The sequence below is a fragment of the Saimiri boliviensis genome, chromosome 16 (genome assembly GCF_048565385.1).
Source record: "Saimiri boliviensis isolate mSaiBol1 chromosome 16, mSaiBol1.pri, whole genome shotgun sequence".
In the NCBI taxonomy this organism is placed as follows: Eukaryota; Metazoa; Chordata; class Mammalia; order Primates; family Cebidae; genus Saimiri; species Saimiri boliviensis.
Window position 1 is genome coordinate 84,602,193 of NC_133464.1, and position 14,543 is coordinate 84,616,735.

Consider the following 14,543-nt stretch of genomic DNA (forward strand, 5'->3'; position numbering starts at 1 on the left):
CATAGAGCGTCCCTGATGAACAATTCCTTTCTTATGTGTTATCCTCCTAACATTTATATGCTTCTTGTTTTAAAATCTTTTTTTTCCTGGTAATTTTGCAACCCCGGCTACATTACTAATCACCAGATATACCCAACTGATTTTTGAGAGAACCTGATACTTTCTGTATAGCTTTGTCCATTAGCCACTACACTGAAGTGTTTGCTGCTCAGGTCGTCTTTCTCACTGAATATTTTTAAAACAATAAGTAATAGAAGTTAATACTCACTCTCATAATTTTTTCTTATTTAGTCCCATCTAGCACCCTGTGAAGGCGATGGTTGGTACCTAGTTGTCCACACTGTATGGACTGACTGTAACCCTGGCTACCTTAGACTCAGCCAGGGTAGGTAATTTTCCAAAGATCACACAATAATAATGAGGGCGAGAGTAGATCTATTAGTTTCACCTTAGAATTTCCTTAAAGTTCCGTTAGAGTTGATCAAGTTAGTATTATAACATTGTGGGTATTTCCTTTTTCCAGTTTTTTTTTTTTCCTAGTTAAAAATCCCTTAATATGTATCGCCTAAACTTCTGATAATACGTCTCGCAAAATGGAAGTCCTGTATCCATTTTAAGTGTTATTTTTAGAACAGTAAAATTGTAGTGCTTTCACTTTAGAATTTTACTGTCCTGCATCATTATAAGATTTAGTTTCTTGCCACAGTTTGTGAAAGTCAGCCCAAGGCTAAAATTGCTTAAGTTCTATTTCCAAGGAGACATACAGACTCGTAATAAATCTTCTCCTGTCATTCTCTTTTAAGATGCGCGAAAAAGAATCGAAGGTAAACATTACAGGGCAACTAGCATTAGATTAGCTTTGGCAGGTTTAGACTGTTTTGGAACTTTTCTTACTTTCCGTGTTAATGCTTCTCAATTATGTCTACACGAGAGCATTGAACAGGGAGGTAGAGGTAGATCTGAGCCCGGCCCCACCCCCACACGCAGGTGACTTTAGACCAGTCATTGAACTTGTCTGAGATTTTTCTGCTCCTTTAAATAAAATAAATGACTAAATATTTAGAAATTAAAATTTAATAAGCCTCCATACCTGCCTCAAAACTTTTAGTCAAGTTTAATAATGTATGCAAACTGTAAAACACAGGAAGTTGGATCCCTATCACACATTAAAATATCTGATGTTGAACCCTGCAAAACTCAAAGCCATCTGAGCTGTTTCTTTAAGCTGTCAGTGGGTCTATGATAAAATGTAAGCATTTTTAAAGACTTTAAAAAAAAAATCTTAGATCATCTTATTTCATTTTTTAGAAAACACCACTAAAAAGTAAGTGAAAAGTAGTATTTCCTGTGGATTTAGGCTTAAGATTTTGTCTCTTTGGGCCTAGCCATCGTTTTTATTTTATTGATGATGTGCCATCTGGATTCCTGGTTCTATCAAAACAAACTAGTTGAGACATGCAGTGCAGCTGTTTTTCCATTATAGACAACGTGGGGAGATGCAGGGCCGTGACACATGGCTTGGGGTGCGATGGGGTCAGCTGGGAGATCAGAGCTGCTGCCCCGCAGCCTAGTGCCTGGCTTTATGCCTCTGAAGTATTTTCTTGTTTTGGATGACTATGTTTGAACATGTTTTCTGTCATTAGACTCAGCATGTACCCAGGGAAGATCAGCAGTAGTTCTCTGCTTCAGGATGAGTTGAATTACTGCCGTAACAAGGACTTGTACCAGAGATTGTCTTAACTGTTAGTATGTATACAGCTGCTCACCACAATACATTTTCTCAATGGTCATAAGTAAAACAAGGTATTTATCACAGTGATTTAGCTCCATAAGAATTTGATACTAAACTTTTCATGTTATTTAGTCTAGTGAGATTTGTGAAATGATACAGAATACTTAGCAAGTTTATGAGATTACATGCTTACAAGTTAAGCTCATGACAAAATATTCAGAATATTCAGGTGATAACTGGGTTTGCCAAAGCATTTGTATTTATCGATCTTATTTCTAGAATCTTTCCAAAATGCTGTGCTAGCTTTATATAAGAGGAAAGCTATTTTTTAAAATGTTTTTGTTCCTGTGCGTGGTCAACAAACACTGCCACTTTTGTTTATCCCGAGAATGCAGTTGACACCTCCCTCTCCTTAGTAAGGCAGTATAGCATAGGCTGTGGACAACTGACACAGTGTTTGGCTCATATGAAGCACTCAGTGAGTTAGTTATTAATAGGGTGACAATATGTATGATCGAATGTCCAAGCCAAATGCTTTTTTTGGTGGGAGAGGGACAGGGTCTCACTCTGTCACCCAGGCTGGAGTGCGGTCATGTAATCTCAGCTCACTGAAACCTCAAATTCTTGGGCTGAAGCAGTCCTCCTGCCTCAGCCTCCCAAGTAGCTAGAACTACAGTGCCTGCCTCTGTGCCCAGCTAATTTTAATTTTTTTGTAGCGACGGTGTCTCGCTCTGTTGCCCAGCCTGTTCTCAAACATTCAGCTTCAAGCAATCCGCCAGCTTAGGGCCTCCTAAAATGCAGGGATTATAGGCGTGAGTCAACGTGCCAGCTCCAAAATGCTGTTAAGAAGAAAGGGAGTGCTATTATTGATCACACCAGGATAGCAGTCGTAACCTAGAACTGTCATACCCACCTCCAAGTGTGGTCACCGAGCTGTGACAGAATTCAGGAAGTCAGATGTTTAAGTGCAGGGACCTGAATTTTTTTCCATTTAGTTAATACATCTTAGAAGTTCATTGACTGTTACCTTATTGAATCTTCTTACTAATTTTGTGGCAGAGGTATTTTGATCCTCATTTTACAAAGGAGAAAATAGGATACTCTGAGATTTCTTTAGGCTGAGAGGCAAAAGAATAGCAATGGAAAACACAGGACGCCTGACTCAGACCCAAGCCTCTGTCTTTCACACAGTGCCACTTCCTTTTGGACCATTTCTCTGCTTGTAAAATTAGAACGATTTAAATCTGCTCATCTTTGTTTTTCAAGTCATCGTGATGACGGTTTTTTTCTAAGTCAGGTGTCTCATACTTGAACACAAACCACCTGGGGATCTGGATAAAATACAGATTCTGATTAATGGATGTGAAGTCGGTTCAGGATTGTGTATTCCAGGAATTGTGCAGATGCTGCTGCTGCTGTTCTCTGCTTGCTTTGGGCTTCATCTACTTGGGTAATTACAATCCCTACTTAGGGGAAAAAACAAGTGGCAATTCTGAGCAAGACACAGATTTTACCTTCTTAATCGAAGAAGGAGGTCAGTTTTATAGGCTTTCATTTTCCCTCTCTGGCCATAAATGTGTTCTGGCATTAAAAACAATAGAATAAATGAGCACAGGGAGTCCTCTCTAGCACAGCTATGTGTTTGGGTACACAAAGAGGGTGGGGCCCCCACGCCCTAGTGTCCTTTAAGGGGACCTTTCTTATAAGAATGGCTGATTGTGTCTCACAGAGTCTGCTTGGTGCTCCAGAAATTTATGTTTAAACCATTGGATGTGTCATGGGTATCGGATGAATCAATTAACTAAATACTCGAAATAGGAGCATCTAATTATTCAGTCGTAGTACAGCCTTGTGGAATGGAGCCTTGTGAGGCAACTTCAGGGCTTAGGTCAGTTCTTTTTAGTTTATAGGCAACTTTGACGTATTAGACAAGCTGCATTCTCCTGTCATATAGTCAAATCTAGAGTTTTTAGAAATAAACACAGGGCTTACTGTTTTAAAGTACAGTGGTAATTACGGAAACATTCAGGTTGGATTATTACAATAAGCACATTAGGTCACTGTAGTTAATTATTGGCGTATTATATTCCAATTGTAGAAACAACATTTCTACCTTTTTCCGATATAAAAAAACCACCCATTATGTCCGATCTCTGCATTTGAAATAAGTACAAATGGCGCCATTGTTAGGGTAATTGCCCTTCCAACACTAAATGATCGCTCTCTTCTAAATTCCTTCGTTGCTTTATCTGTACCTCTTTTGTAGCTTTTGGTGCATTTTCCCATGGTTTATTAATTCTGAAATACATTTGGCCCTTCTGTGTCCATAGAGCCAACCAACCATGATTCGAAAATATTTGGGAAAAAATTTTTAAAATACAACAACAAAAAAAGTACAGTGTAACAACTATTTACATAGCATTTGCTTTGCATTAGGTCTTGTAAGTAGTCTGGAGATGACTTAAAGTACACAAGAGGATGTGCATCATAGGTTACATGCAAATACTGTACTATTGCATACCAGGGACTTGAACATGTATGGATTTTGTTCTGGGAGGAAGGTCCTGGAACTCACTCCCCTCAGATACTGCAGGTTGTACGTTCCTTTTCTGGTTCTAGGTAGTGGGATCAGGTGAGATTCATTTCGTATTACCCAGCTGCTTCGTAGGATGCCTCGCACATGGTGGGGAGCTGGTGAAGATGAGCCCGGAGAGTCTCGGTGACAGGTCTCACCTGCTTTTCTTGCTTTGTCTTCTCTCTCTCTCTCTCTCTCACAGCCCACTTAGTAAGCGCAGGAGGCAGCCAGCTTCAAACCAGGGCTCATCTGGACTCAGTGGGGTTCTATAGTGACGAAAAAAATCTGCAGATATTTTTATAAAAGAAAGTAGGAAAGGGCATACATTATTGGAAGTATAAAGTTCACTCAGTAAAAACTAGTTTGTAATAAATTCGCATTAACATAAATTCTCGAGCCATTCTCAAGACTATTTAAAGTAGTCTGCCCTTGTTATGGGATACAGCTTTTTAGAAAACGGTTTCTGAACACCTCCATAGTAAGATAGTTTGTAAAGGTTGCAGATTGCAAAGCTTTATTGAGGGCGTAACTAGATTTACTATTGTACTTCAATAAAATGCCTCCATAAAAATAAAAGTTGATGGGTGATATCTGAAAAAATAGCAAAGTGGAAATCTGCGTCTTTTTACGGTGGATAAAGAAAACGTTGAAGGAGGGAAACATGGAGCTTGCAGTTGGTATTATTTGGCGTTTTTCAGTGTGGAGGCAGTGTTGGATGCTGGCTGTTGTTCTTCTGTTTTGGAGCAGATAAATTAGAAGGAGTTTTGTGGCTCAGCTAATGCATTGTGCATTGAGGAACCCAGGGCGCCCTCTCTGCGCAATCCATTTGTTCCCTGGCCATCAGGAAAGGCAAATTCGTGTGCTTTTGTGAGCTCCATCTACTTGTATTCCTTAGGAATGCACGCTCTAATGGGGCAAGTTCCCAGAATGCCTGAGGGAGTGTGCTGGCCTGCGGGAGGCAGAGACGGTCCACGGAGAAGAGCTGAAGAGGAGCTTTCTAATAAAGTGGGTGTAAATAGAAGACTGGAAAGAAGCTTTAAGATAACGAGAATCATAGCTGTATTTATTCCTTTATTTCTTTAAGACATTTTATTTGCAAGAATTTGTTCTTTTATTAGTGAAAGTTTACATTTAATTGCTTTACCAAGTCATTTTCCAGCCAGTGTTCTGCATATTAAATCACCTGATTATAAAAGATGTATGGGGTGGGGGAGACAGGTGTTCTATGCTCAAATAATTTTGGAAAATGGGTGTAGCTTGAAGTGGGTTTTTATAAAGGGAGGACGACGTGTAATTTAATATGCCAAAAACTGGGATCCCCAAGAAAGGTGTTCAGTGGAGTGAATTTCCTAGCCCCACCTGACCTGCTTTTATCGTCGGCTCTTCTACCACAGACGGGGCCTCTGTTCAGTCCACGTAAGAACGGGAGTCGGACAACAGGAGGCCACGCAATTTCACTCAACTGGCTTCTGTAGATACAAAATTAAGAGTGTTCAAAGAGTTTCTTACACTTAATTTAACTACTTAACCCATTTTTAAACTGGCACATCCGTAAACCTCTTTAGGAAGACATGTACAATATACTGTGTGTGGAACGCTTGGATTGAAAAGCGGTTTTTGTTACGTGTGCTCTGAATGAAGAGACCACCTAAACAGGGTGCGAGCAGGCTGAGTCCGAAAAGAGAGGGACAGTTTAGGGTGTTTTTTTTTCAAGCCGGGGGCGGGGAGAGGTGGTGTCACAGGGTCCAATGTCACAAGTTTGACCTATCAGTTGAGGCAGGAACAGTGGTAGAATGTTGCAAGGTCAGTTAATCAGGCCACAGGGTCACAGGCTATCATGATGTTGACTTATCAGTTGAGGCAGGAATAGTGGTGGAATGTCGCAGGGTCAGTTAATCAGGCACTGCAGGAGCTAGCTGCTGTTCTCCTTTTGCAGTTTTTCTGTTACCTCAGACTCAGGCTCCAGGAGGCCGTCTGGAAGTGTACGTGTGGGTCACAGGGGTCACCGTGGTTTGACTATGGTGTAGTCCATGGTGCGGTCAGTTCAAAGAACCTTGCAAACCTTGCAGTTTTTTCTTTATCTTTCTCTTTTTTTTTGGAGACAGAGTCTCGCTCTTGTCACCCAGGCTGGAGTACAATGATGCAATCTCGGCTCACTGCATCCTCCGCTTCCCATGTTTAAGCAATTCTCCTGCCTCAGCCTCCCAAGTAGCTGGGATTACAGGTGCACACCACAACGCCTGGCTAATTTTTGTATTTTTAGTGGAGACGGGATTTCACTGTGTTGGCCAGGCCGGTCTTGAACTCCTGACTTCAGGTGATCCACCCACCTTGGCCTCCTAAAGTGTTGCGATTGCAGGCATGAGCCATCATGTCCAGACTTTTTAAAATTTATATACATTTTTCTTTCTTTCTTCTTTTTTTTTTGGGGGGGGACCGAGTCTCTGTCACCCAGCCTGGAGTACAGTGATGCGATCTCACCTCATTGCAATCTCTGCCTGCTGGGTTCAAGCGATTCTCCTGCCTTACCTCTCGAGTAGCTGGGATTACTGGCATCCACCACCACGCCAGGATAATTTTTGTATTTTTAGTAGAGATGGGGTTTCACCATATTGGCCAGCCTAGTCTCGAATTCCTGGCCTTGTGATCCACCTGCCTCAGCCTCCCAAAGTGCTAGGATTACAGGTGGGAGCCACTGCGCCCGGCCTTTAATTTATTTTTTAATAAAAAATGGAGAATTAATGCTGTATTGCAGACAAAATATATAACACATAGAGATTTATAGTTCTCTAAAACTTTGGGATTAGATGTTTGGAATTTAGAATTTTCTAGATTTTTAGAAAATTAATATGGTTTTTATTAGCAGAAGAAAAAAGTTACAACAAATGTGGTTATAGATCTGTTTCTGTTTTATACGTGATTCATGAATTGAGCAGCCTCCATTCCACAAAATAAATGAAAGCTCCCCCCGGGCAATAGCAGAACAGTGTTTTTTTTAAGGTGGGAACAAGGAAACAGAAAAATAGAAGAAAAAGCCGGTTGGTTAGCATCAGGTTCCTTTTTTGTAAGGGTTAAAGCAAAGGGAGCTTCCTTATTACACTGACTCAGGTAGACTGGGATCTCCTGTTTTCAGGAAGCACTGATCTGTATGGGATGTGTCTGCTTCTCTAAAACTTCTGTTTGACTGTGTGACATTTAGCATGAGTGACTCTATGTGGTGGTTTTGTCTGTTGGGGCCTAGTGCAGGAGCTCAGTGTGAAACAGAGGCCTCCCATAATTTTTGTTTAACCATATGCTGTAGATGTTGAATATTAAAAAAACAGAAGAAATGAATAAACCTAGCTAGTTCTGGCAGAGTACCCTGCAGTGAAACACATTCATATTTCTGCATATTCACAACTTGTAAGGGTAAATATTTTTAAAAGATAAATACTTTACAAACTTCACATCTGTCCAGGCCAGGGCTTGCCATCTAATGTGTTTCTGTCCAATTTATGAAATGCTTCCAGTCTCCAGACCTTTCTGGATTATGGAATTTCAGATAAGGGGTCTAGACCAGTACTCATAGGAAGTAGAATGAGGCACGTCATTGAATTTCCCTCTCTGCTGTTAGGTTTCACCTAAAGCTGCATTACGTATTTTAACTTGGGCCTAAAGATTTCTCTGTACATAATAAACTCTAACTTAACTAGAGGTATAAGCAACCTGTAACCTACCCTTGTACCAGTCACAGAATTTCAGCCAATCACAGGCTGTTCAAACCTGTTGAAATAAGGCAAAAGTGAGCTGGAACCAACCCAGCTGTTTCTATACCTCATATCCATTTTCTGTAGATCATTTTCATTTTTCTGCCCATAAATACTATCAGATTATATGGCAGCTCCTGAGTCTCTGAACCTATTCTGGTTCCAAGGACTGCCCAGTTTTCAAAGTGTCTTTTGCTCTATTAAACTCTGTTAAATTTATTTATTTGTTTGTTTGTTTATTTTTGAGACTGAGTCTCACTCTGTCACCCAGGCTGGAGGAGTGCAATGGTGTGATCTTGGCCTACTGCAACTTACTACCTCCCAGGTTCCAGCAATTCTAATGCCTCAGCCTCTTGGGATTACAGGCGCCCGCCATCATGCCTGGCTAGTTTCTTTTTTTTCTTTTTATTTAGTAGATATAAGATTTCACCATGTTGGCCAGGCTGGTCTCTAACTCCTGACCTCAAGTGATCTGCCCACCTCAGCTTCCCAAAGTGCTGGGATTACAGGCGTGAGCCACTGCGCCCAGCCAAACTCTGTTAAATTTAATTTGTCTAAAGTTTTTCTTTTAACGTTGCTTAGCCCACTGCAAGACCTAGAGCTGAATGTATGGCCCAACTGTGAAAATGACATGGAATTACAGGAAACGTGTTTTAATGTGCCTAACCTCAATTCTGACCTCATTTTATTTTTCTGCCCTCATTTTTCCTTATCTAACTTCTTTATCTATCAATCATATACTAATTGCATATTAAATTACAAACTATATTCACTGAATGTTTTATTACTAGTACTGATCCTTTTGTGGGGGAACTTGTTGAAGTATCAGTAAAACAAATTTTGCATGGAAGTGCCTTTGCCATCAAGGGGCAACATACCTTAATCTTAATCACAGGATCAAATTTTGAGGGGTACACAAAGAAATTGAAAGTGAATCAACAAGCCCAAAGTTACACACCTGCAGCATGCATCACAGACATCACTTCCTTGTGATGCAGGTATCAGAATTTTCGTGCTTTCAAGGGCAGAGGATGATGTTTCATCGTTCTTGTTATAGGAAAAATTATTCCTGACAGTCGTTAAAGAACAGTAAGGCAGACTCTATCGGGGGGCTACTGCAGTGAGGTTTGGTAGTAGGGGAGAGATTCTGCTCAACTCCAAATGTAACAAGGAAACGTAGAGATTTCTAGCCAAGGAACGAGGGAGTGGAGGGAGTTGGAGAATTAAAAATCACTAAGGTGGAGAAGGCAGGATTCTCACTTGGCTGACCAAACTGTTTGAGACAGTACTCAACTATGCTGTCTTATCGTATGTGCTGAAGCATTGCAGGTTTCTTCATGATAGTCTCTGATGATGTCTAATTCCTGACTTACAAGGATAATTCTCTGTTTCTAAAGCTTTTCTGCCATTGTGTTTGGTTTGGTTTGGTTTGGTTTTTCCCCTTTGGAGGCTAAGCCCAAATGACATTACTTAGTGAAATTCGGAACCGTTTGGAATTTGCCCATCCACCAAGGATGCAGAAAGCTCAAAAAGCACTTCTGGCAACCAGCCTCCCTACAGGAAAAGGCAGGTAGAATGCTAACTTTCTTAAGCTCCTGGAAAGTTGAGGTCTCAGGGCCCTCAAGGGGTTGGAATCCAAAGAGATAGAGATGGCTCACCTGTGGCAGAGCATGGGCAGAAAGGCTGACGGCTGTACAAGGGGTAAGAAGAGATCAGTAACACTGTAGCATTGTTGGAGACTCGTTGTGGACTGGAATATCCAAGGGCCCTGATACTGGGGGAGTTTGCATTCACTTGTAGGCCATTTTCTGTCGGCCTCCTCTGGGTAGGTAGGTGCTCAGGAAAGCAGCGTGGGAAACCAGACAGGCCTCCTCCATGTTGTAGGAAGTGATTGGCTACTGCTACAGGAATAGCAGAAAACCATGCTCTCACTTCTGTAATGGGTTAAGTTCATGGAATGAATGGTATTTCTGGATTAGTTGGATATTGTGAGGCAGCCGTTTCAGTGGTCAGGAGTTAGAATGCTAGAAACAGCCTGAAAAGCGCAAAAGGGCTCCCCAGTCCTAACGTTTCTTGCACGGTTGTTCTTTACCTTGATTAGTTCATATAAACATTCTTGATTTATAGCATTCTTAATATGCTGGTAGGATTCTAATTTGTAATAAGAATGGTAGCGCCCATATCCTCAGAAGAATTGAGAAATTATATGTCAGTGTTGGGTTAGGAGATTTACAGATCAGTAGAAGGGAGTTTTCTGCCTTGAAAATTACGGAAATTGAAGTAGTATCTCTTAAAACACGCAGCTGAGCCGGGCGCGGTGGCTCAAGCCTGTAATCCCAGCACTTTGGGAGGCCGAGGCGGGTGGATCACGAGGTCGAGAGATCGAGACCATCCTGGTCAACATGGTGAAACCCCGTCTCTACTAAAAATACAAAAAAAAAATTAGCTGGGCATGGTGGCACGTGCCTGTAATCCCAGCTACTCAGGAGGCTGAGGCAAGAGAATTGCTTGAACTCAGGAGGCGGAGGTTGCGGTGAGCCGAGATCGTGCCATTGCACTCCAGCCTGGGTAACAAGAGCAAAACTCCGTCTCAAAAAAAAAAAACCACGCAGCTGATAAAACGGAGAAAGTTATTTCTAATGGCTCAGACTTTGGTAAATTTTCAAATTCAATATAATGAACATAATTATATTATTCAAGGTTTAGGTGTTATAAATCCATTTTCATTTATACATAATTGCTTGTTACCTATCAGCTTAGACATGTTAATTCTGTTTCTTTAATGTAGGAGATGGGAGAGGCTTCTGTTTTGCTGCTCTGTAGACTTAATTGCTTTTGGAATTATAGCAAAATGGATTACAGTCAGCTCTCTGTATCTGTGGCTTCCACCTCTGGAGTCAGCCAGCAGCAGATCAAAATTATTTGGGGGCTGGACACAGTGGCTCATGCCTATAGTCAGCTACTCAAGATCTTGGCTGAAGTGGGAGGATCTCTGAGCTCAGGAGTTCGAGGATGCAGTGAGTTATGATTGTGCCACTGCACTCCAGCCTGGGCAATACAACGAGACCTTATTTCTGAGAGAGATACATATATTTTATATACATCTCTATATATTATAGATATGTATAATATGTATTTATATGTATATATGGGGAAGAAAAATGGATGGTTTTGTCTGTACTGAACATGTACAGACGTTTTTTCTTGTTATTATTTTCTAAAACATACACTATAACAAGTATTTACACGCTAGAGGTGATTTCAGCTGTACAGGAGGATGTGCATAGGTTAAATGCAAATACTGTACCATTTCACAGCAGGGACTTGTGCAGCTACAGATTTTGGTATCGTTAGTGGTCGTGGAACTAGTTGCCCCATCTATACCAGGGAACACTGTCATTCAATATTGGTTATCATGGCCACAATTGGTAGGCAATATTTACAGAAGAAAACCTTGACAAGTAACCATTTTTAAATTTCAGTTTTGATTTCTAAACATTGTTTATTTTTCAGAAATCTTTACATATAACTTTAAAAGAAAATCGGTTTGTATGGTATTTTTTCAAATTTGTTATTTTTTAAAAAGGAAGTATTTTCTAAGAGAGTAAGCATCTAACTTCATTTCAGTTAATACATTTATTAATTCCAGTTGACTAACCATCAAACTAGTTTTTTTTTTAAAAAAAGAACATTTATTTTTCTATGTTCAGCATGCTTATTTTTTATTTGCGATTTGATGAGTTAATGATTTTGTCCTCTGAACTATTCTACTAGGATTGTACTTATTCTCTACTTATGTGTTTCTTTATAAATGAATGTTCTTTGTATTTATTACAAAATATATCATAGACATTGAATACATAGTTGGAGCACTTAATTTTTTATTTTGAAATAGTTATAGATTCACAGTAAGTTGCAAAAAAAAAAAAAAATGTAGAGAGGCCCTATGTCCCCTTCACTCAGTTTTCTCCAGTGGTAGCATTTTTTTTTTTTTTCTAAATTCACATTGTTTTTTAAAGGCAGTGTCTGGTTTGCCCATAAGGAAGAAAGCCTAATCATGGCAGTGAGGGAGGGAGGGGAAGAACAGGGCACGGCCAACTGCCCATCCCATCATAGTCTGGAACTCCGCATCCAGGGTTTCTCTGGGGTCCCTTTGGCCAAAAGGGGGTCTGTTCAGTCAGTGAGGGGCTTAGAATTGTATTTTCATTTCTTAGGGTGGAGATAAGACCTGGCGTGGCTCAGCTTCCCGGCTTCTCCAGTGGGGGCCTCCTTTCCTGTCCTCTGCTGGCTTCTGCCTTCTGCCAACAGCTTTGTTCTTTCCTGCCCTTTGCATGTGCTGTTAATTCTGCCTGAAATGCTTCTTTCCCCTTCCCATCCATCTTTCTCTTGTCTAATACCTATTCATTTTGCAAATCTCACTCCTGCGTCCATCAAGCCATTCAGGTCACAGGCCTTTTTTTCCCAGCACAGATTACAGTTAGTAACTGTGGAACTGGTGCTTATGTGGAGAATGCTAGCTGGGAAGCTTTGGGGTCAGGCACCCCACTGTTGCCCACTGTTTATGCCCTTTGTGCCTAATACAGTGCTTGCTCACATGGTCTTCATATGTGTTAGTTAAATGAGAAAATATTGTCACAGCTTCATGGGTTCTTCTTGCCCACTGCCCAGAAAAGCTAATGCAGTGAGAACAGCAGGTATTGCAGCAGAGAAAGAGTTTAATATAGCAGGGCCAGCCAAGTGGAAAACAGGCGTTTCTCAAATCCACCTTGCTGAGAACTTGGAGTCTAGAGTTTTTGGAGCTACTTTATCAGGCAGGGGCCTGGGGAACTGAAACAGTTGATAGGATTCATGTTACATTCAGGCTTCATCCACAGCCTGGATGGATGAAATCCAGGAGTGGATGAAAGCACACAAGTGTCTAAACCATCTTTGCACAGCTGAGTCAGTTCCTGGTTGGGGGGTGGGTCTCAGGACCAGGTAGCATCTCTTGGTTTGTCAAAATGCTAAATCTGAAAAAGTACCTCAAAGATCAGTTCTCTAGGTTCCACAATGGTGATGTTATCTACAGGAGTAGTTGGGGAAGTTACAGGTTATAGCTTCCGGTTATGTGATTCTGTGGCAGTAAGCAATTTATGGAAAAGCAAACTTAGCAGTGGCAGGTCAGTCATTGTTTACGTGTGTCTATTGCTCAGCAAAGTCCAGGCCCCTACCATACTTCAAATCCAGCCTTAGGAATGTGGCTTTAGTCCCCAAAAAAGCAGGAAGGTCAGTTTGCCTTGCCTCAAAGTTTAACTGTAAACCAAATTTTTCTCACAGCTCTTTTGGCCTCTACACTAGAATAAGCTAAAGACAGTATAGCCTGTGAAGTTAGAAGCAGGATGGAGTCAGTCATGTTAGACTTATTTACAATTCTGCTAAAGTGGTTTCAGTATCATCCTTCCACATATACTTTTTTTGTAAAAATAAAACTATTAAAACTTGATGACGCCTGAAAAACCTTTTAAATGTAGCATGAATCCTGTCAACAACATAAAATATGATATTAAGTAAGGTTTAAAGAAACGTGAACATTTTTATGCAATCTGTTGGCAGATAGGACTTAACTAAATCTTGACTTTAAAATATCTTGTCTGAGGAAATATTTCTTTCATACAAGATGGGTACCCCTGGTGTTAGAAAGCCCCAGGCCTGTGACCTGTACCGGAATCCACATTATGTAGCTTCATCCCATCTGTGTCTTAAGTCTTTAAAATTGTCTTTTCTACTAAGTTTGCTTCTCATGCTGACAAAGGTAAAGAGAAAAGGCTGCAGGTTTGTCATCTGAGCGGTCAGCAGATTCTGTGTCTTTCACTTAAGAAACCATTGCCTAGCAGTTCTTCTGTTAGTTCATTCATTCACAAACCTTTCCTGAATGTCTGCCGGCTCCAGGCACTGTTCTAGGCCCTGGGAGTGGACGCCTACAAAGCAGTGGCTAGTTCTCCCTTCCAGCAGACAGCCCTCATTCTCATTCACAGGTGCTAAATCTATACAACCAAACCACTGAGTAACTTGCCATTGGTCTTTATATAATGTGTTTCTCTTTAGAGGACCTTTTGGCTTAGCTAGGTTGTAGATAGTTATGTAAATTGATATGTTTCTTTAATAAACATCAGTATTAATTATTTTAAAATTGAGTGAGATGGAGCAAATTTCTTATTCAACTACATTATTAATTTATTTCTAAGTGGATCTGTGTGTTACAGAGTTAGGCCTAATTCATCTCAAAAAGAAAACCTTAAATCACGTAGGGACGTTAAACTGTGTCCAGGCTCTACAGTTCTTTCAAGTTGGAAAAGAAAATATTCAATTCACTATTATGACTATTAGTTAGGATGGCAGTTCAACATTAACACTGACTGACACCATGAATTACCATTTATTTCCTTGACATTCTCATCTTTTAGTCCGATTGTCAGTTATTGTATGCAATTAAAAGCCAAGAGAGTATTTG

The 14,543-nt window shown here is 40.5% G+C and overlaps 1 protein-coding gene across 2 annotated transcripts in view; it reads left to right on the forward strand.

The window, feature by feature from the left end:
- The window catches only part of MIPEP (mitochondrial intermediate peptidase), a 158,378-nt gene that overhangs the window by 72,119 nt on the left and 71,716 nt on the right, over window positions 1-14,543 (forward strand). The gene's annotated exons all lie outside the window — the stretch shown is intronic.